A 22,437-nucleotide genomic window follows, 5' to 3' on the forward strand; every position below is an offset into this window, starting at 1 on the left:
AGTTATTTTCCTCCATAAAATGAGGGTTAGGCTTAGAGGATTTCTTTCTTTTTTTAAGATTTTCTTTCTTCTTCTTTCTTCTTTCTTTCTTTCTTTCTTTCTTTCTTTCTTTCTTTCTTTCTTTCTTTCTTCTTTCTTTCTTTCTTTCTTTTCTTCTTTCTCTTATTCTTTCTTCCTTCCTTTGGGAGTGAGAGAGTACATGTATGACTGGGGGGTGGGGGTGTGGAGAGGAGCAGAGGGAGGAGGACAAGTAGACTCTGCGAGGAGGCAGATCCTGATGCAGGGCTCCATCTCAAGACCCTGAGGTTATGATAACCGGAGCTGAAATCAAGAGTCAGATGCTTAACTGAGCCACCCAAGTGCCCCAGGCGTAGATGATTTCTAAGTTAGGTTTAATACTCTGTGGATACACATTATGGCAAAATAAAACTCTATTTCATAGCAAGAGACTCCACCTCTCACTCTGGCCAGCTGGTTGGAAGATGTGCAACAGATGCTGATAATCCCAAAGAGCGAGCCAGATCTACAGTCTCTGCAATGTGGCCATTGCCTCAGTGTCTACCAGCGTGCTGTAGATGCTAATCTGGTGCTAGAAATGTCAGGTTGATGACTGCATCTCAAAGGGTTCTTTTGTGGTGTTCTCGGTCTGCAGAAATGAGAAAAGGGACATGAACTTATGCAAACCACTCAGCTACTAGAAACAACGAGGGCATCAAAGGCAGATCTTTTATAAGCAGGAAACCTAAAGACCTCAAGGGTCCAAAACGGCTGCCTACATTCCTTAAGGGAATTTAACTAGTATTTTCTTTTAGAATGTACACTGCTAGAGGTCACACATCTGCTGCGCTAGTGGCAAAGAGGAGAGGTGTGCCTTCTAGTAAAACTATTCCCCAGAAGATCTTCCCCACTGCCCAAATGTGGAAAGACAAATGCATGTTACAGCCACGCAGCCAGCTTATTATGGAATTCTCTGGAAGCTGTCCAAGTTGGACAGAATCCTGCCTCCTCTCTACTCTGACTCAGCTAACCTCCCTGAGCCCATCTTCCCCCGTCCTCTGTCCTCTCACCTGCCTGAGTTGAAACCTGCTCCCTACACACAGCCACACACAGGTGCAGCATTGACTTGAATGCTCCCCCCGCCCCACACCCTGCCCCGTCCTTCTAAGCATCTCAGTCGGTAACATAGTGCTTGTCAGTGATGTGCCCCAAACTCACCACAGTGTGGAGATGGACAGACCTGAGTTCAAATCCTGACTCCGACACTTCCCAGCTTCGTGCTCTTGAGCAAGTTACTTCACTTCTTGCTGATTCCTCATAAATAAAATGAGAACCGAGATAACCACCTAGTACCTAGTAACACTGCCAGGCTGCTTTGATGTCACTCAACGGGGTTTATTAAAACGAATAACGTTGGACGTGCCAGATGTTTATGCATTAGTTCATTCAAAAGATATTCACTGAGCATCTCGTAAGTGAAGGCACCATTCTGGATTAAGAGGAAAAAGTCAGGTAAATAAACAACTCAGCCCCTGACTGAGAGCAGCTTATTATCTCAATAAACAAAGCCTCAGTCTTTGATGCTGCAAGATAAGCTCTGTTCCTCTTGTTCTCTCCTCTGGAAGGGGAGCAACCCATCAGCAACTGCCTTTGGTAACTGGGCTCTGCTGGGGTATCTGTCCTCTGGCTGAAAAAAGGAGACTGTTGAAAAGTACACAAGACGAAGCTATTTTCAATAAGACAAGCTCCAGCAGGAGTCCACGCAGAACCAACAGCAGTTTAACACAATCTAAAAGACACCCTGTCCCTTTCTTCCTTACGTTTCTCACTCATGCCAGAGAAAGCTCTGCCCCACCCAAGAACTGGGAGCCACAGCTGAGAGTTAGCAGGGCCAGCAGGTGAGTTCAAGGATGATGGTAACAAAACCCATCTCCCCAGTAGGTCCAGTTTTCTGTCAACAAAAGGAGAGAAGGTATATGAGTTCATTCTGACTTAGCCATGCCTCCCTCAGGAAGATGTAGATTTGGGAAGATTGTTTCTTCTCCAAGAAAGGAGGTGTCCTGGAGAGGAGAGTGGCTATCCCTCTGGTGTGCAGGGTTGCCAGGATACCCAGGGGGCTGCAGTGGAAGAGGGATTAGCAGGGCCAAGGCCAGCGCCGGGGGCAAGGCCTGGAAGCAGAGAGGTCCTGGCAGTGAGGTGAAATACAGAACCCCAGGCAGACTCCTCTGGAATTAGTAAATCCCTCCTTGACATCAGGCTCAGGTCAGCAAAAGTCTTCCAGACCCCTTCTTGCTGTAGAGAGGGGACTCCTCCTACAGTGCCAAGTTAGAATTGGCTCAGGAAGCCCTGACTTCTTTGGGGGGCATGGGCAGCCCTGAGAGCAGGTGGCTAATCCACCAAAGCAAACCTCAAGATTGCAAAGCAGACTCCTGGGTTGTGGTGCAGAGGGGCTGCTTTCAACCCTACACTGGAACTTGGAAATCCCCCAGGGCCTTCTCCTTCCAAAGGGACTCCATCTGCTCCCAGGGGACTGGGTGGAAGCTGCTCTCTGGTACTTAAATGAGCTGTCCATCTGGTCAGGGGCTTGCTTCCCAAGCAAGTTACAGATTGGGATTGGAAAAGCTTGGTGATCTTTGCTACCTTCCTTATGGCTCAGAATTTTTCTCTTGTTAGGAAAGATATCTGGATGCAAACGTGGGCATTAATGACAGAGAAGATGAGAGAGAGGCAGAGAGAAGAAACATGTGGAAGCTCTGGTTCAAAACAAAACAAAACAAAACAAGTCATTTAAACAAGGACACAAGCCTCCATTAGCTGCAAAACTGCCCTAAACAAAATAATACGTTGTGACACATAGTGGCATTTATGCAGATGAATGGGAGACAGAAGTACACACCAAGCATTCTGAGGACTGTGTCATTAAAAAGATAGGGAGAAAATGCAGCCGTTTCTGCACAAACCAAGCAACAATCCAAAATAGAGAATGAGATGGGGAATGGGTGAGTAAGAGTGGCTCGCAGCACCTGCAGCTTCCTCTGTCAGGGTCACCCTGAGAGCTCAGGGAGCTGCCACTGAAACACACCTCTGGGGAGAGAGAAAAGAGAAGTGATGGTGAATTAGAGGTGGGGGGGTAGGGTATGTGGGTGAGGGGCATTAAGGAAGGTACATGATGAGATGAGCACTGGGTATTATACCATATGTTGGCAAATCGAATTAAAAACAAAAACAAAAACATAAAAACAAAGAAGAAGCTCAGTGGGCAAGTCTCAGACCTGCCCTCAGGAGTGGTCTCAGAAAGTCTTTAACACCTTGTTTGCCAGACTGTGGGGCGAGCTCTCTCTTCTGGGCCTGGGCAATATGGCTCAACTCTCACATTCTGCTTTATGTATATGAAGGGTCTTCCAAACCCTGAGATTATCCTCAGATAAGGGCTTTGTTTGGTGCAGTTTCCATTTCTTCCCCCAGAGCCTACTTGGTACAGAATAGATGAAGGAAGGAAGGAAGGAAGGAAGGAAGGAAGGAAGGAAGGAAGGAAGGAATAAGGGAAGGAAAGAAGGAAGGAGAGAAGGAATGAGGGAAGGAAGGAAAGAAGGGAGGGAAGGAAGGAAGGGAGGAAAGAAGGAAGGAGGGAAGGGAGGGAGGGAGGTAGGGAGGGAGGGAGGGAGGGAGGGAAGAGACAGGCAGCAGGACATACTGTGAACAACTCTTTCTCAAATCACATCTGGCAGGATCAAGTATCCTAGGCTCCCAATTCAGGCCACACAATGGTAACTCCTGGCCAAACTAGATGTATGAGCTTTGGCAAGTTTCCCATCTTCTACGTGTCTCACTCTCCTTCTGGATAAATGCGGGACTGTGACAGCGTCCACTTCATAGGGCTGTCACAAGCACTAAATGACACAGTGTATATAAACAGCTAATTGCAGTGTCTGGCACTTACAGATACACACTAAATATTAGCCATTATTGCTACGTAAAAAGAAGCAGCAATTAAAATAAAGCTGGTGGGGTTGAATCAAGTTGGGGAACACACAGCCCCACATGCTCCTACCTTCCTCCCTTGTCCCGTGGTGCTGAGAGAGCCCTGGTGCTCCCTATGGATATTAGAAATCTGTGGAAAGCAGCGAGTATCACCCTAGAAAGGACTCAAGCGTGCAAATCAAACCTGGGTTCTAACCCCAGATTCCCTGTTTTGAAGAAAGGAGAGTTACTGCACTTCCCTGAGTTGCAGCCCTCAGCTACAATTTAGGGATGAAATCTGCCTACCTGACAGCTGTGAGGATCAAATGAGAGAAAGTATGCGGAGCATTTAGAACCGTCTGGACACGTAGGGTCTTGAGGAATTCACCTCCCTCCATTCTAATCACTCCCTCCTTGGGTGCGCGGTAGTTCATTATTATTTCCCAAGCGAGCAAAGGAAGTCCCTTACTTACACAGCGACAGAGGAATTTGACAACATCCAGCCCCGTTTGGACATGTGAGGTGGTCCTTTCACATGTTTGATGGACAGCAGTTAGTACCTGGAGTCTCCTGCAGCCGGATCTGTCAGCCTGCTGCCAACATCAGGGACAGATCACAGCCTGATAGAACTGCCCCTTCCAGAGGCCACATCTTTAGTAGACAGCAAGAAAAAGGAAAGAAAGAAGAAAGAAAGAAAGAAAGAAAGAAAGAAAGAAAGAAAGAAAGAAAGAAAGAAAGAAAGAAAAAATGCAAATCAAGAAATATGTGGCTTTTGAAATGATTTTATCAATTGTCAGACTAGGATGCTCCCAGACAGCTGGTAACTCTGAGCAAATATGAATAAAGGAAAGACCCACTAATTCCCACCAAAAGTTCCATGAAGGACTCAAGAATGACAGCTATCTAAGTAAGACAGCAACCTGTCGCATAAAGAAAGAAAATTTCCTGGGATCCCTGGGTGGTGCAGCGGTTTGGCGCCTGCCTTTGGCCCAGGGCGCGATCCTGGAGACCCGGGATGGAGTCCCACATCGGGCTCCCAGTGCAAGGAGACTGTTTCTCCCTCTGCCTGTGTCTCTGCCTCTCTCTCTCTGTGACTATCATAAATATAATAAATAAATAAATAATAAAATTTAAAAAAAATTTTAAGAAAGAAAATTTCCAAACATGTGGCAGTGGAATTTTTGGCTCCAAAATGAAGGGAAGAAAAGAGCATTCCTCAGACAGGAAAGCAAAGATTCCTGACTACTCTGTCCTCCCACTTTCCTCCTTCCTTCCGAAATCAGAGCTTGAAGCTAGATTTTAAAGAGGAAGGACAGAAATAGAGGAATCAAGGAAATGGAGAATATTATCTTTAATTCACTGATTCCCTCAACAGATTGTTTTCCTCCTTTTTGCTAATTAACTTTGTAACATGGAAAATTTCTAACATGTATAAATATAGGATAACCCAATGAATTTATTTATCAACTATTTTCAACAATTTTCCAATCTTGTTCTATCTCTTTCTATACTCATTTCCCTTGCTCCTATATTATTCTTAAGGAAAATCTCAGACATCATATCATTGAATCCATATTTCATTCCTGCTCTATACTAAGCACCTTCCAGGTATGCTTACCCTGTGGCCAGGCAAAAATAGATTCCTTGCCCTCACAAATCTCAAAGAGGGACTTGGATCTTCTGAAACATGCAAAGTTGAGGAATTCATTTGCTTAATAAATGTTGTAGAGTATGACCAGTGCCAGGCACAGTACTCAATGCATTATAATATTAACCTATTTAAATGGACTCCTCCAAACTCCCCAGTGAGGTAGGTAGTATCATTTTCCCCATTTTACCAATGAGAAAGTTGAGGCACAGAGAGGTTAAGTATTTTTGTCCCAGGTCACACAGATAGTAAATAGTGGAACTAAGATGAACAATTGCTCAGAGGGCACAGCAAAGGAAGCAGAACATTCTATCTTGGGCCACAGAGGAGTGAGTGGAAATTCCCCATGTAGACATGCGGAGAGAAGAGCATGAACAAAGGTCCAGAAGGGCTCGAGACAGGAAGAAAGGAAGCAAGAGTTCTGGAATGGCTGGAAGTGGACCTGGAATGGCAGGTGTCAGGGTGCCATGCTGAGTGGTGTGGACATGCCATGGCCTCTGGACAGCCACAGAGATTAAGCAGGTGAATGATGAGATCGAATAATCTTAGAAAGGTAACTCTGGACACTTTATGCAGGACAGAATGTAAGTGGGAGGACTAGAAGTCTGATGTGTGTTCAGGTAAGCTGGGAGGAGATCGAGCCCGAACCAGAGCAGTGGAAGTGGGAATGGAATGAAAGATACAGAAATAGGAGTCAAGTGACATGATGATAATTGGGACATTTCTCAGAATGTTGGCAGAAGATCAAAGCTCTGTATGATAAAGATCAAGTGCTGCAAATTCTGATATTGGTGCTGGACACATCAGCAAAGAAGCTAAGATGTGGCCAGATCCTTTCCATCCCCCACCTCCACTCTTTGGATGAGAGCAGTCTAGAGATTTCTCCAGGAGAGATTTCTTTGCAGAACATCGTTGGCAATGTAGAGGACGAGTGTTCTCCTTTCTCAAGCCAAGAGAGGGAAGTCAGTGGCCCCCCAGGATCTACAGGGGACAAGAGTAGTGAAGAAATCCCAAGCCAGGAGTTGGGTGGGACAGAATAAGGTGCCTGACTCTTACTAAGGTGCAGAGGTCTGGGACCCACCAGAGCCAGAATGCTATAGCAGGAAAGGCCCAGAACTTCTGAGTTCACAGGCAAAGGCATCATATGTGTCATATGGGTTAAGAGACAGCCTGTCTGGGCCACTGCTTCCCAGCAGGAAGAGGCCAGGGTTGTTGGGCTGGCAGCCCATACTAAGAGGTGGTGAGAGAGGGCTACTAGGAGGCGCAGGGTGAGAGCACCTTGAAAGGGATGAGGAATGATCCACAGCAGGCCCCACCACTCTCTGATGAAAGCCCTACGTACAAGGGTGGCCCTGACTGGTATTGGCTGGTGTCTGAGGACTCAGAGCACCTCCAGCATTCCCAGGACTGGTGGCAATCTGTCTATCCAGGCCTAAGCTGATTGTACAAACAATGTGGTTATGCCAAACACTTCCTTTCCTTCTGGAAGTCTGGAATTTTGGTATGTGCCAGGAAGAGGGACCTATGTACCAGCCTGATACAAACTCTGGGTGTGTGGTCTCCAATGAGCTCATTGTCACGACTCCTTGCTGGAGAATGAGGCATATTCTGTGTGACTCCACTGGCAAGGATCTTTGGAAGCTCATATCCGGTTTCCATGTGCCTTTCCCCTTTGCTGATCTTGCTTCGTGCATCTTTGCTATAATAAATTATAGCTATGAGAACTACTCTACGCTGAGTCTCTTGAGTCTCCCTAGTGATTCCCCACACCTAGCTGTGCTGCCAAAGAACCCACCATCCCCCCCAAGAGAAGCCATGCCAGCATTTGGGTGTCTGCCAGACAAAGGGCGCAGATGTCAGATGTGATAACACGGATCATGTAAAACCATTTTTAGATTTTAATTTCTCAGTTTTCTCCTTGAGCAGATCCTGGGGAGAGCAGAAGCAGTGAGGGGTGTGTGGGAGGAGGGGGGAAAGAGCAAATGACAAAAAGAGAAGCAAATGAGCAAGGAGGAAGAGACGTGCAACCCCCTCCCACTTTGCGGAGTCTGGCTTGGGCAGAGGTGGGGAGGAAAGTTAGCAGAGGGTTGGAGCCTTGGACAGGATGGGGTAGGAAAAAGTAGTGAACTGGAGATTAAATTTTGATATTTTTCAATGTCAAACATAATCAAAAGTAATGAGATTAGAAAAACCAGGTGGTCTGCTTGAAATGTTGCCAAGGATGGGAATGAAGATCCAGAGCGTGTGTCTGAGGACAATATGGGAGCAGAGTGAATCTATTTCTTGGTTGGACTCTACCAAGTCCAGACCATTCAGTAGCACCAAAACCCACTTTCTGAATGCAAGCAAGCGTTTCAGAAAACCATGCAAGGCACACGGGGAAGCGTGTTCATCTATAGTTAAAAGAATTTTAGCTCTGCCCTTTCTAGCAGTGTGGTTTGGGGAGAAGTTTCTTAATCTCTCTGATCCTTGATTTCTGTTGTCGTAAAATGTGGACTTGAAGATCAATCTCACACATGGGTCACGATGGGAATAAATGAAAGAAGACACATCGGGGGCCTACTCGCTTTGGGGGACTCAGCAATAGGACCTTACTCCTATTGGCCACCCATCCTCTCCCGCCTTCCTTGGAGTTTTGCGAAATATTTGGAAGAGGAGTGACTTTGTGGGGCTGTGGGTTTTTTATGATCTTTATTTTGTTTGCAGGAGTGAGCATCTGCCCAAGTTTGCCAAACATGAAGTTGGTGAAGCTGGGATTCGGAATGCCTGATTCTCTACTGGCTCTCAAGTGAGACAAGTGAGTCCAGCACTGGCCCTGGGATGTGGTCTCCACTCCCACTATGAGTGGAGACTCACTCCCTGTCTCTCTCATCACCTATCACTGGGCTATGGTGTGTTCAAAGGGAATTTGGCTGTTTCCTTCCCTACTAACGTCACTCTGATGACGGCTCGAAGTTTACTTTTTCTATAAGAAGAGACATCTCCACATCCTTCCAAAGTACATCCTCTGGGATGTCACATGCCCTGAACAGTGCAGATATGCCTGACGTTCACAGCATGGAAAATACTGGATTTAAATAAAGCAAGTGAACAAAGTTGTTCATCAAGTGAAAGTAGCATTGCAAGCCACCCACCACGGCTGCAGGATGTTTCTGGGAACCAGAAGACCTACAGGCCATCTATTCAGCTGTGAAACTCAAAAGAGATTGCTTCCTCTAGAAACTGCCAGCTGGTCCTTCTGCCAACAAGAGCTTAAAACACTCCTAGCACACAGTTCTTAGGTTTCCCGCTTACCTTCCACTGCATATTTAGTCTTGAAGGGAGAGAGAATGCAAAAGCAGTAGAAACATGCACATTTCACAGATATGTTTTAAGCAAACTTTGTGCCTCCCTGAACTTCATTTTCCTTTTCCGAGAATGAGGAAGACAGACTAGATCAGTGGTTCTCAACTTTGCTGCAACTGGGATCATCTGGGAACTTTTTAAAAATAAGATGCCGGGTAGCCCGGGGGAGGGGGTGGGCGGTGCTCAGAGGTTTAGCACCGCCTTCAGCCCAAGGTGTGATCCTGGAGACCTGGGATGGAGTCCCACATCGGTTCCCTGCATGGAATGGAGCCTGCTTCTCCCTCTGCCTGTGTCTCTGCCCCTTTCTCTCTCCCTGTGTCTTTCATGACTAAAAAAATAAAATCTTTAAAAATAAATAAATAAATAAATAAATAAATAAATAAATAAATAAATAAAATATAGATGCCCAGACCCTCTCCTCACCAATTAAATCAGAATGTCTGGAGGTGAGGTGGAGGTATGGGTGTTTTCCAAAAGCTCTTCAGGTAATTCAGACTGGAAGCTCCCACTAGGCTACATGATGCTTGTTATTTCCACCTCTAATATTCCTTTTATGATCCCTTAAATAAAGTGTGGCCATAAAGCAGTGGGATGGCTTCTCACACCTCTCATGAAAAGTCATCTGAATGCCAATCATTCTCTTTGTGTAATTGATGGAATCCAGGGCAGCCTGTGGACAGAAAAACTCATAACATGGCTTTAGAAACTTTTCTATTGCTACACATCTGGGAGGTAATGATGAAATCTTAGACCAGAGGAGTGACAAAGTCAAATTGTTACAGGGCCAGGCAAGGAACACAAATGTGTGACTGAGGCCAAATACAACAATAGGGATAGGTTTATGGAATTAAAAACATGTGCCCTGCCTATAGGTGTTCAAACAAGCTCTCTCTCTCCCCTCCCTCCCTCCCTTTCTCCTTTCTTTCTTAAATATCACATTGACAGGATGAGAGATTAACCTGTATGCTTACTTCACCTGTGGGTCACCTGTTTGAGATCCCTATTCAAGACATTCTGATACATTGGGGAAAAAAAAATAACAAAAATATTCCAAAAGCTGTTGCCTCATCACTAGACCTCTCAGAGACACGATGTCTTCCACATTCCACATTGCAGTAGACCATGACATTGAGAGACAACAGGACCTACTGCCAAGCACGGCTCCAAACCTACTTAACCTCCCTTTCTTCATGCATCTCCATGGTTCTACAGATTTGGCTCCATAATCTTCACTCAAATATCTGCTTACTGTTCTTTTGGTTCTGTGTGCCATTCTGCATCACTTTTCCCACATGGAATTTTCAGCAGACGCTCCTCTCATGAAAGCATACTCTATAGCTTCAGGGAGGAGAGCCTCTCCAATCCCCCCAATCTTGGAGGCCTTTCCAACCAGCCGTCTCCTAACTCAGGGTTTCTCAGCCTCAGCATTACTGACATTTAGGGCCAGATAATTCTTTTGTGGGGAGCTACCCTATGCATTGTAGGATGGTTAGCAGCATCTCTGACTCCTACCCACTAGATGCCAGCGGCAACCTCTCCCACAGTAGTGACAATCAAAAATGTCTCCAGACATTTCCAAGTGTTCCCTGGGGAATGGAGACCCACTGCTCTAAGTGCACACAATGTCCCAGTGCCTGCGAGGAAAATGGTACAGTAAGCTCCATCAGTTTGGGACATAGCCAGCATAATATCCAAGCTTCCAAAAGAAAGGCCCCAGCTGAAAAGGGAACAAGCTTCAGTATGATCAGCTGTGTCAGTTCTATTTAATTGTAAATTTGGACAGGCTCTGCTGAGTGAAGTACAGAATGTTTTTCGCCTTGGGCACTGATATTATATTAGAATAAAAGCAACCTGAGAGGCATTTGTTTTTGTGGAGAGTGCGTGCATGGGCAAATCTCTGCTCATCATATTGTTTTGAATTAATGTGGAAGCTATAAATAAAATGTTCTCTCTTTTTGGGGTTGGCTTTGATCTATTGTTATCCCTCCCTTTTTAGAATCCTTTAAAGGCAATTTTCATTCAGATTCTTCATCAGTGAAGCAAGCAGACTTCAATAATTTTACTCAAAAGCCTCTGTCGCTTTCTGCACACAGGCCCCATGTCAATCAGCCAGGCAGCCCTCTCCCCTAGATGGCTGTCCCCCTAATGCCCTGGAGAATGAGGGGTGGATAGGCTAGGTTGAGATAACTTGGACAGGCGTGTAATGTGAAGAGAACAAGTTTGACTGACATTTTCCTCTTGTGTTAAGGTTATTGAATAATTATGGGAGAATTACTGCAGTCGCAATTCTCATGTGCCCTGGAGGAAGGGGCACAAAAGAGATGATTGGGGTGAGGGCCATGATTCAGAATCCTTGTCCCTGGTTGAGTCATTAATAAGCGAATCTTCCAAAGCAGTCTGCATTTCTGCAACTGCTGAGATCCACATGTGAAAGATGACATGAGTTTCCATTGTCACAAGGCAGTCGTGAGTCCAGAGTAATGAAACATTAGTGTGCCAGATGGGTGTGGGAGGAATGTGGTAAGGAGAAGGGAATGACCCTTCCTCTGAAATAGTTCCAGTACTGCCTCTTATTTGCTCTGTAGTGTGAACTCCTCTGAGACTCCAGTTCCCTTGTATTTAAAATAAGAACAATCTTATTTCCTTCATAAGGCCATCAAAAGTTTTGGAAATCTACTATGGCCAAGTGCCAGCATAATGCTTGGTACATGAGAGGTGCTCCCCATCATCATCACTATCATCATCATTCTCTTCCTCCTCGTTGTCATCATCACTATCATCACCATCATCATCATGACTGGCACCACCATTTCTTCTTAGAGAGATGAATGGGTCTGTGGATATGTGCTATATATTTCCCCCTCTGTGGCAAAGAGCACACTAGGTTATTCTTTCCATGGGCAAGGGTAGAGAACTTCCTTCAGTCTCTTAATTTTAGAGAAAAGTGGATACTTCCCTAGAGGTCTGATTATTGTATACTTTCCGTAACTGAGTAGATAACAGTAGCATTCACAAAGACTTAATTCAAAGGTCCAGAAGTCTACAGAGGGGGCTGTGCAAATTGAATATATGCTTCCCTGCCTTTCTTTGTCTAGAAGAACATGGGCTGTGATTTCATAGAAATTGAAAGACCCACATATCAACAAACATCCTCTGCACTTCAACTTGCATGTCCCGGTGGGTTAGTAAAGGGCGGATTAATGGGTAGGTCATGGACAAAGAAGGCAAATGCACATGGAATCAAACACTGATTTTTTGTTATAATAATTGTGGGACTTTTACTCTAAGCCTCAGTGTCTTATTCTGAAAAGGTGGGTAGGATAATTCTTACTTCTGAGGATTATGTTCTGGTGCAGTTTCCACTACGACGTGAGACAAACTAGAGAGGAGAATTGTGTTCCATGAAAGAAGGGCATCAAATAAAAATTATCTTAAGGGCTGTAAGATACCAAGACGGAGGCAACCATTTTGCCTGTAGTTAGATTTGAATAACAATGAGAGAGGAGACTTTCCTTTTCCTCCACCCAGGGTAGTGGCCACACTGTGTGAGGCTGGAGAGAGGGGCGAGGGGGGCTCTCTTACATTTTAATCTAAGCTGCAGCTGCTCTCAGACACAAAGGATCAGACAGCCATAAGGCAAAATGTCAGGAGCATCAGAAATGCTTACTCAGGAGGAGGGTCAAAGCCATCTGTGAGTTCACCAAAGACAATCCAAGAGATCTGTGGCCCAGGAAGGAAAGATTAGGAAGAAATGAGGTCTCATAAATTTTGTTGTTTGGGATGAAGTTGGAAACAGTTATTTGTTTATTGTGACCCTTTGGTATTTCCAGCTGGTGTGTCATGGGAAACAACGGTGACACATGGATTTACAAACTGCTCATCCTTGTGGCAAACAGGAAATGCACTGTTAGGTTTGTTGGAAAGAATTCTATCACAAAGTGCCTTACTAGAAATTAGGAGTCCAATTTATAGTCCCAGTTCTGCCTTCCATGTGATGCTGTGGATCCTAAACCAGGCCTTGCCAACTCGACACTCATCTATAAAATCAGTTGTTGACTTTGTTGGAGAATCCTCATCTGCAAGGTCAAGTTGTTGAATTTTGTAGTAATTCTGTTGTTGTTCTATCTGAGGCTTTTGGAACCTGAGTCCAAGGTTCTTGGGATATACCTGAGTGAACAGTGGAAGTCTGCCTCTCCTTCAGCCATCTTGCAACTAGAACAGAGGAAAATCTCCCTATACCAAACCTAGCAATTAGCCCCATACACTCAAGGAATCAATTTTATTCTGTCATGAATTTGGCACTCTGTCTTCCCAGCAAAATGTGGCTAGCACTTAGGCCTTCCCCAAGTTAAAAACCAATAGCCTGGAGAGAAATCCAGCTTTAACCAAAAGATGACATATGCACCTCAGAATGGCATCCTCCCCCTACATGCAGGTGGCTCACCTGCAGACCTGAATTGCTCACCAAAGTCTCTCAGTAGCCCGGTGGGGAAATAAAAGCAAAAACAACTTCACATTTCAGAGATTTTAGAGACTTTTCCTCATTTGGAGCGTGTGTGGAAATGAATTTTAAGCATAAATCTATGCTTAGTGAGCTTGAAGCAAATTGGAATCTTGACCACAAGGAATGAAGGTGGCTAATCTAATTTGAAGACTGCATGCAGGCAAATGAGTGTCTGTGAGCTTCTTGGGACCCATGTCCTTCTATTGCCAAATACTCTAGAGAAAGAAATAATGCATTCATCTTCCAGGCAGGATAGGTCCTCAAGAAATGCTGAGAGCTTGCTTCCAGCTTTAAAACAGTGTGACTGTATGGGTCTGTGATCCTGTGATCCTTCAAAATTACTTGATGAAAATAGAAATGCACCTCAATAGGGTCACACATAGTAGTAATGGAAGTTAACCAAGCTACTTGTTATTAAGCACCTGCCATATGCCCAGAAGTATTAAATAGAGCACTCTTTTCTCTCTCTGTTCTCCCTACCTTTCTCTACATAGATAGATATAGATATAATCTCACACCAAGAACCCTCGCCTTCACATTATTATAACCATTTTAAGATGAAGTGATTGAAATTCAAAGAGGCTACATAATTTGACCCTGATAACCAGCTACAAGACGAAGAGTCTGCACGTCACCTCTGATCAGTCCAACTCTAAAGTATCCTTCACTGTTTCATCCTTCACGGGCACATATTTGATATAGATATATTTGCAAAAACATAAAGTGATAAACAGTCATAGTCAAGGTGGTATAATCAGTATAGTTTGGTCAATGATTGCTAGAAATATCTCCCAAAGAAAAGAAAATTGGAGACAGTTTTCTCTGATGATTCAATATAATAGGACAGCACTATACCTCAAATTAAAAGGTGAGATATTTGGCAGGGCATTTCCTTCCAGGAGTCGTTTAGGGTCTTGCTAACTCAAAATATGGTCCAGGAACCAGTGGCATTGACATTCACTTGAGAGCTTGTGAGAATTTAGAGCTTAGTCCTAGGGCTACTGGATCAGAATCTGCCTCTTAACTCCAGGAGTGATTCTTACTTGCATTAAAAGTTTGAGAAGTATTGATTTAAGACACCAATGAATAATATGGATTATTCAGAGAACCATGGATACCCACAAATCTGGGCTTCTGGAACGTTGTGATTTATAAAGATTTTTAAATCTTTTACAAAGAGCATGGTATATGATAATATGACAACATATATTAAACACTAACTCTATCCCAGGCACAGTACTAAGAAGTTTGTATTTATTATTTTATTTAATTCTTATAGTTCTAAATGGTGGCCAGTCAAGGGCACCTCAGTGGCTCAGTCAGTTAAGCATCCAACTCTTGATTTTGGCTTAGGTCATGATCTCAGGGTTGTGATTGAGCCCCAAGTGCTCAGTGGAGAGTCTGCTTGTCCCTCTCCCTCCCCCTGCTTGTGCTTGCTCTTTCTTAAATAGATAAATAAATAAATAAATAAATAAATAAACCTTTAAAAAATAATAAAAGGTGGCCAGTCATTATTCTCATTTTGTAGAGTAGGAACTGAAGTTTATAGAGATCAATGAACATGTTCTTAGTCACTTAGCTGGTAAGGAGTGGCTCTGGGATTTGAGCCCAGACAGTGTGATATTAGGGCTTCCACCTTGAATTGATTAGTGTATACTATACTGCCTCTCCAGCCCAAATGAGAAAACACTCAGGAGAGTCAGGTGGACCATTGTGCTTCATGGAGTTTAGCTAGCATCTCAAGTTTCATCAAGAGCCTTACTATACCCAGGTGCAACCTCCCATCAGTTACCAGTTCTGCGGGAGGCAATTTATTACCTCTTGAATAGTAGTTAAACTAAATTTATTACTAATTAATTAAATGTGGATTAATTAGAAATCTAATTAAGCACAGCAATCAAGGAGTATCAATAATAATGGTGTGAATGGGCAAGATCTGCCTCCTGCTATGACACACTGACACTGACCCAACCCCACCTGCAGCACGTGCTTGCCCAAAGATGTTTAACCTGGATCAAATTAGAAGAGTGACAAACTCAGAGAACTGTTATAAATTAAAGGAGACTAGATAGACATGCCAACCCAATGCTGCGGATAACCCTTAACTGAATCCCGAAAGGGGTGAATGGTGGTGGAGATACCTCTAAGAGTGGTTATAGACACAGTTGAGGATATCCACATAGGTACTATCAGTATCTTAAGCAATAGAACTGTATTGGCGTTAAATTAATTGAGTGTGACCATTGTATTGTAATTTCGTAGACTAAGTCCTTGTTCTTAGGATATGCATGGTGAAGGGTTTGGGCTTCGAGAATATTTAATATATGTTCCTTCTTACATGGTTCTAAAAGAAAGGAGCAAGATAAATCAGATGTGGCAAAATGTTAATTTGTGACCCTAGATGAAATAAATATGGGTGTTCGTTGTACTATTCTTTTGACTATTCTATAGGCTCAAACTTCAAATTTATTTTTTTTAAGATTTTATTTATTTATTCATGAAAGACACAGAGAGAGAGAGAGGCAGAGACACAGGCAGAGGGAGAAGCAGGCTCCATGCAGGAAGCCCAGTGTGGGACTAGATCCTGGGACTCCAGGATCACACCCTGGGCCGAAGGCAGGAGCTAAAGCGCTGACCCACCCAGGAATCCCTAAAACTTCAAATTTAATATTTGGATAAAGTGAATTAGTGCTGATTCAATGTTATTTCAATAAAATAATGTCACTTAAGTAAGAGAAAAAGGATAGTGTATGGTGGGGGAGAGATGTAGGGATAAGGGAATGGGGAGAAAGCCATGCTTGGAAGACCATAAACTACTAGCAACCTCGGTGAGCCAAAGGTAGGGGGTCTGCTAGTGAATATCATCTGTATGCATTTTGAAGTGTAAGACTGCAACTTACAGAGAGATCATTGCCCACTTTGGTGTGGTTTGCTAGCCTTGCTCTGCCATCACCAGTGGGTGGTCCCAGGATTCCCCCAACAGCCATTATTTTGAACCAATATTCTCAAGCATCCTTTGCATTAGTCCAGAAATGTTTTGGGGAGTTCCTAGTGACCCCCAGCCCACTTTCTTTGTTGAAGAATTGGTCTTAGGCAGTCACATGTGTCCCATCATACCCTCACCCCTAGCCACAGGAACTGTATAATTAGACGGCTGAACTGAGGTGGATCAGTCACATTTCCCAAGCACAGAGAAAATGAATCTGATATGGAGAGTCTGAGTTGAAAAACCATGTGGGATCAGACTAAACTATAATCAAGAGCATGCTGAAGTTATGAAGAAGCAGAAACCATAAATTCCCAGAGAAAGGTGGTCATCTGTAGAGAATGGAGAATAGAAGAGGTATGAGGAAAGGGATGCCTGGGTGGCTCAGTGGTTGAGCATCTGCCTTTGGCTCAGGGCATGATCCCAGAGTTCCGGGATCTAGTCCCACATTGGGCTCCCTGCAAGGAGCCTGCTTCTCCTTTCCCCGTGTCTCTGCCTTTTCTCTGCATCACTCATGAATAAATAAATAAGATCTTTAAAATATATATATATATAGAGAGAGTATGTGGAGAAATACTGGCGAGAGACCCAAGTCCCCAGAGAATCAGAAACAACATAGGAGCTGGCTCATGCAAAGGATTCATAACTCCTAGCTCCATTGCCCATTAAGCTTGAACTCCTCCCCACCTCACCCCCTGGGAATTCTCTTTTCTTCTCTTCTCTGAACTAATAATTAGCAAAGTTTCAATTCCTCCAGCAGGCATCATCCCCAAGCCCTAAACTATTCATCCCATTCTCTCCTTCCTTTCATTCAATCCCTGTCTCTGAGCCAGCTCTGCACCTGGGCTCACTTGAATGGTGACATGATTTATTTTACTGTTTCCTTTGTTAATGCATGGATTGGTGGGATATTTGTTCTATTTCCAGTATACTGATTGCCTTAGGGACTCTAGAGGGCCACGGACAGGAGCTGCACTACTTATGTTTTTATTATAAAAGTAATACATGTTGATAATAGAATTCTTGGGGAGAAATAGAAAAGGTAAAAGAAGAAAAAGAAAAATCATTTATAATTCTATCATCCAGACATAAATTCTATTAATATTTGGACTTATTTCCTTCAAGTTTTCTTAGACTTAACAATATAACTCAGATTATGTAGCACATACAATTTTGAACTCTCATTTCCATTATGTGGAAAGCATTTACATATATAATATATGTAAATTGTATATATTATTATATTATTATAATATTACATATAATTTACATGTATATTAGAGATTTTACTTATTTATTTGAGTGACAGAGAGCCAGAAAGAGACAGTGCAAGAGCAGGGAGAGGAGCAGAGGGGGAGTGAGAGGAAAAGAATGCCAAGCATATTCAGCACTGAGCACTGAGCTTAATGTGGGGCTTTATCTCATGACCCTGAGATCGTGATCTGAGCTGAAACCAAGAGTTGGATGCTCAACACACTGAGCCACCCAGGCAGCCCTATCTATATTTTTAAATTTTTGTTAAAGTGCTCTAAAATTGGCATGATGTTCTACTAGATATAAAAAATGTAAAACATGTAAACATTTGAAATAATCTATATACACCCTTATTATTGTACATGTTGGTTGTTTTCATTGCTTGCAAACATAAATAACTCTGGGATAAATATCTATGTGTGTTTTAGATTGTTAATGCAAGTGGTCAAACCAGTTTCACCAAAGGTTTCACAATTCACTCTTTCACCTCTGGTATAAAAGTTTCCGTGACAGCATTCTTTCCTTGCACTGCTGCCATTGTTTCAATGTTTACAAATCTGATCATAAAAAAAAAAATGGTAGCTCATATTTGTTTGTATTTTTTTAAGATTTTATTTAAATTCCAGTTAACAGTATTAGTTTCAGATCTACAAAGTAGTGATTCAACACTTCTATAGAACACCCAGTGCTCATTCCAACAAGTGCACTCCTGAATCCCCTCATCTATAGCTCCCACCCACTTCCCTCTCGTAACCATCAGTTTGTTCTCTATAGTGAAGTCTGTTTCTTGGTTTGCCTCTCTCTCTCTCTCTCTCTCTCTGTCACTTTTTTCCCCCTTTGTTCACTTTTTTGTTTCTTAAATTCCACATGAGTGAGATCATATGGTATTTGTCTTTTTCTGAATTATTCTGCTTAACATTATACTTTCTAGTTCTCTCCATGTTGTTGCAAATGGCAAGATTTCATTCCTTTTTTAAGACTGAGTAATATTCCATTATATATATATATATATATATGTATACACACTGTATCTTCTTTATCCATTCATCAGTCAATGGACACTTCAGCTGCTTCCATAATTTGGCTATTGTAAATAATGCTGCAACAAACATAGGGATGCATAAGATGTGAGGGTGACCTGGCTGTGACACCTGTCACCCCATTGATAACTAGTATTGATTTGGTTGATCTGCCTGACTAGGCTGGTGTCCCCTTCCTCCCTCACTGCTCCTTGTGCATCCCTCTGGAAGCTGCACACTCGATCAGTTGAAGAGGACTACCAGCCCCAACAGAGGAAGATTTTTGGGGGGTGGGGGGATTTGGATGAATGGTCCAAAGATACAAACTTCCAATTGTAAGATAAAGAAGTACCAGGAATGTAAGTACAACATGACAGCTATGATTAACACTCCTGTGGGGTATATTTGAAAGTTGTTGAGAGCGTAGACCTAAGAGTTCTCATCACTGGAAAAGAAGCATTTTTTTTCTCTTTTTCCTTTTCTTTCTCTATATGAGATGATGGATGTTAACTCACTATGGTCATCATTTCACAATATATGTAAGTCACGTCATTATGCTGTATACCTTAAAGTTCTGCAGTACTCTATGTCAGTTCTATCTAAAAAAAAAAATAAAGAAATATTCAGAGACTTTTTAAAACCCTCTTAAAAATACCAAAGAATCCCATTGTTGAACTGACCCTAAACTCATTTTATATGGGAAGCAGCTTTTGAAATTGTAACTCAGTTTTCCTTTGTTCCTAATCTCCAGACTTGTCACAGAATGTTCACATTTCATTTTGTAATTGTAATAGCATTTATATGTCTGCAATTTTACTTCCCATAGAAGCTGGAGATGGCTTGTACCAGATCAGGAAAGCCGATTGTTAAATCTTCAGGAATTTCACGAGCCGATGGTTAAATACAGCTGTTTTAAATTACATCAGCTTAAAATCTAATAAATCGTACTAAAAAACAAAGGTTTTATCAGTATTCTAAACATCACTTCCTAATTATTTTTCTATACTTTAGTACTATCTGTGTCCTTGAGTTCCTTTGCATCTACTGCATCTGTGTGATGGAGACTCTATACAATGGTGCACTACTGAGCATCTCTTCCCAGCTTTGCATTTGGCGATGTCACGTTTGTAGCCTGAAATTTGCCACTGTAGTATTTACTCCACCGAAAGTGGAAAACACCACAAACCAGGGCTGACCTTCTCTCTCTCATACCCACAGTCCACTCTGCAAGGGTGAAAGCCATTGTTGAATTCATCAGTCCACCAATGCAAGGAGGGTGTACTCATCAGGGGACAGGTTCAGGATTTGTGGCAAAAGCTTGAATTCCAAAGTTAGAGAAACTAAAGTTCTCCTTCTGGTTCTGTCATTTGCCAACTCTGTGGCTTTGGGTACATTATACAACTTCTCTGAACCTCACATTTCTCACTTATAAAATGAGAAGACTATCTGTCAAGATGACTTTATTTTGAGATATTGACAACCTAAATATGCTAGGTATTCTTCAAGGTGTCATCATATCAAAAGATTCAATAAATGCTATTATTATTTTTACTACTGTAATTATTGCTAATTTGACATAGAAACATAAAGTATAACTCTAAGAGTTATCATGTCAGATAAGGCAGGGAAAAAAACCTCTCCACTTTCGATAGCAGAAATAATTATGATAGGGCTGAGAATAATCCAATGCTACATAAATAGAGGAAGGGAAGGTTGTGGAGGGTGGGTGGAGGAACAGAGGGAGGAGACGAAGGTGCTCCAGGGCACAACTGGTTAGCATGCAGTACTTATATGGAAGGAGGAGATGAGGTTACAGGGGGAAGTAGGGACAAAGTGTGGAAAATCGATGTGCCCCACTAAAAAATTGTACCCAGATTCTCAGGCCAATTAGTAAGTACTGAATGGATCTAGGCAAGAGACGACTACAATCAGAGTTGTGTTTTAGGTAGATCATTCTGGTATCAGCATGGAAATGAAATGTAGAGACCAAAGCTGATAAGAGAAAGGAATTGGGAAGCTACTGTATGGTCTAAGTGAGAAAGCACAAAGGTTTAAATTAAGGTCAGTTAAACAAAGAGCAACAAATGGTAAAGAAGGCATCGAGGAGCTCTCTGCTTATAGAAACATTTTCCCATCCTTCCTGCAGAGATAAACAGTGCCAGACCAAATGCTTGTAATATAATATTCCAATCTATTATGAACTGGAAAGATAAATTCATGCCTCCCTCTCACTGCATTCGTGATTAAAATGATCATCACCGAGCAGCACTGAAAAGATAACGGTATTAAACACTTTTTATAGGGTAAAAATTATCTAAGAATAAAATGACAAATTGATATGCTACCTGGAACTCTCTAGCACAGGAGTTGGGAAAAACTTTTCTGTAAATGACGAGACAGGAAATACTTAAGGATTCAAGAGCCATACAGTATCTGTTGCACTGACTCAGTTTTGGGGTTATAGCATGAAGGTAGACATTGACAACATCTGAATGAATGAGCATGGCTGTGTTTTCACACTCTAGACTTAACAGGCACTCGAGAGTACATGTTGGGAGCATAGTCTCTGCCATTTTCAAATCCTGACATTTTATTATTCAGTGCCCAAAGGAAAGTCCACCGCAAAGGCTTGATCCAGATAAAATCCCACACCCTGAGAAGGATTGCTCACAAGTGGTCTCATTTCTCTCCACATGCCCTAATGCGCAGTGGACATCCCCGTAACCCTATTTCCCCAGCTTGGTGCAGTGATGACTTGTGAGTCGCTTGGCAGGCTGATGCCTGATACCTTAAGCAATCGCTCTCTGCAACATTAAAGTGCTACTTCCCGGGTAGAGGCTGGAAGAACCCAGTGGAGGAAAAAAAAAAGAACCCAGTGAGACAGTGAGCATCATTGACTGAAATTTTGAGAGATAGTAACACTGTTTTATTATTATTCCCAAAGTAGATTTTAATGAAACCATTTATGTCCAGTCCTCCGTCCTTCTCAAGCTCCATAGAAGTTTGTGTGATCATCCACACATCATACCACTCCTTTCAACAATGTGCCTTAGTGATTATTTTGGACACACTTAAGGAATAAGTGAAGGGGAGGAGGAACGTATAAGAGAAAGAGCCAGAAGGCTAGAGGTCTGCTCCTCACTCCATCATCTTTGTCACTTTGGGAAAATAACACCCCATCTTAAGACCTCACATCTATGTAACGATGGGGTTGAAATACATAACTGCAGAAATGCTCAGACTAAATTTCATCTCTGTGTCTACCTCGGGGCTTTTTTTCTCTTTCCCCCACTTCCTTTTCACAAGAAGTCCTCCCTTCTGGGTCAGTGTTTTTAAACATGTGATCCTGGGGCACATTTTTGGGCAATCCCAATCAGCTGGGAAGCCTGTTAGAAATGTAGATGCCCAGGGGCGTTTAGGTGACTCAGTTGGTTAAGCCTCCAAATCTTGATTTTTGTCTCAGGTCATGATTTCAGGGTTGGGAGACTGAGCCCTCCATCAGGCTCAGATGCTTAGCAGAGAGTCTGTTTAAGATTATCTCTCTCCTTCTGCCCCTCCCCACTGAGTGCACATGTCCACTCTCTTTATCAAATAAATAAATGCATCTTAAAAAAAAAAAGAAAGTAATGCAGATGCTCAGATTTAAGTGATAAGAAAAAAAATGGGGGAGGGGGTATGAGACTTTGATATCTTTATTTTAACAGGCTCTACACTTGATTTATAC

At 42.8% G+C, this 22,437-nt stretch overlaps 1 long non-coding RNA gene across 3 annotated transcripts in view; it reads right to left on the minus strand.

Annotated features, from left to right (window-relative positions):
* LOC102151612 overlaps nt 1-22,437 on the minus strand; it is a 70,910-nt gene that overhangs the window by 23,586 nt on the left and 24,887 nt on the right. For 2 of the 3 annotated variants that reach the window (XR_005368643.1, XR_005368640.1), the window contains exons 6-7: nt 1,216-1,311; nt 154-646 (exon numbers count right to left, since the gene is read on the minus strand). The exons of the other annotated variant lie outside the window; for it this stretch is intronic. This is a non-coding gene — a long non-coding RNA (uncharacterized LOC102151612). Of the gene's footprint in view, nt 1-153; nt 647-1,215; nt 1,312-22,437 lie in introns of those variants that run through there. 3 annotated transcript variants of the gene reach the window in all.

This window comes from Canis lupus, chromosome 13 (genome assembly GCF_011100685.1).
Source record: "Canis lupus familiaris isolate Mischka breed German Shepherd chromosome 13, alternate assembly UU_Cfam_GSD_1.0, whole genome shotgun sequence".
Lineage (NCBI taxonomy): Eukaryota > Metazoa > Chordata > Mammalia > Carnivora > Canidae > Canis > Canis lupus.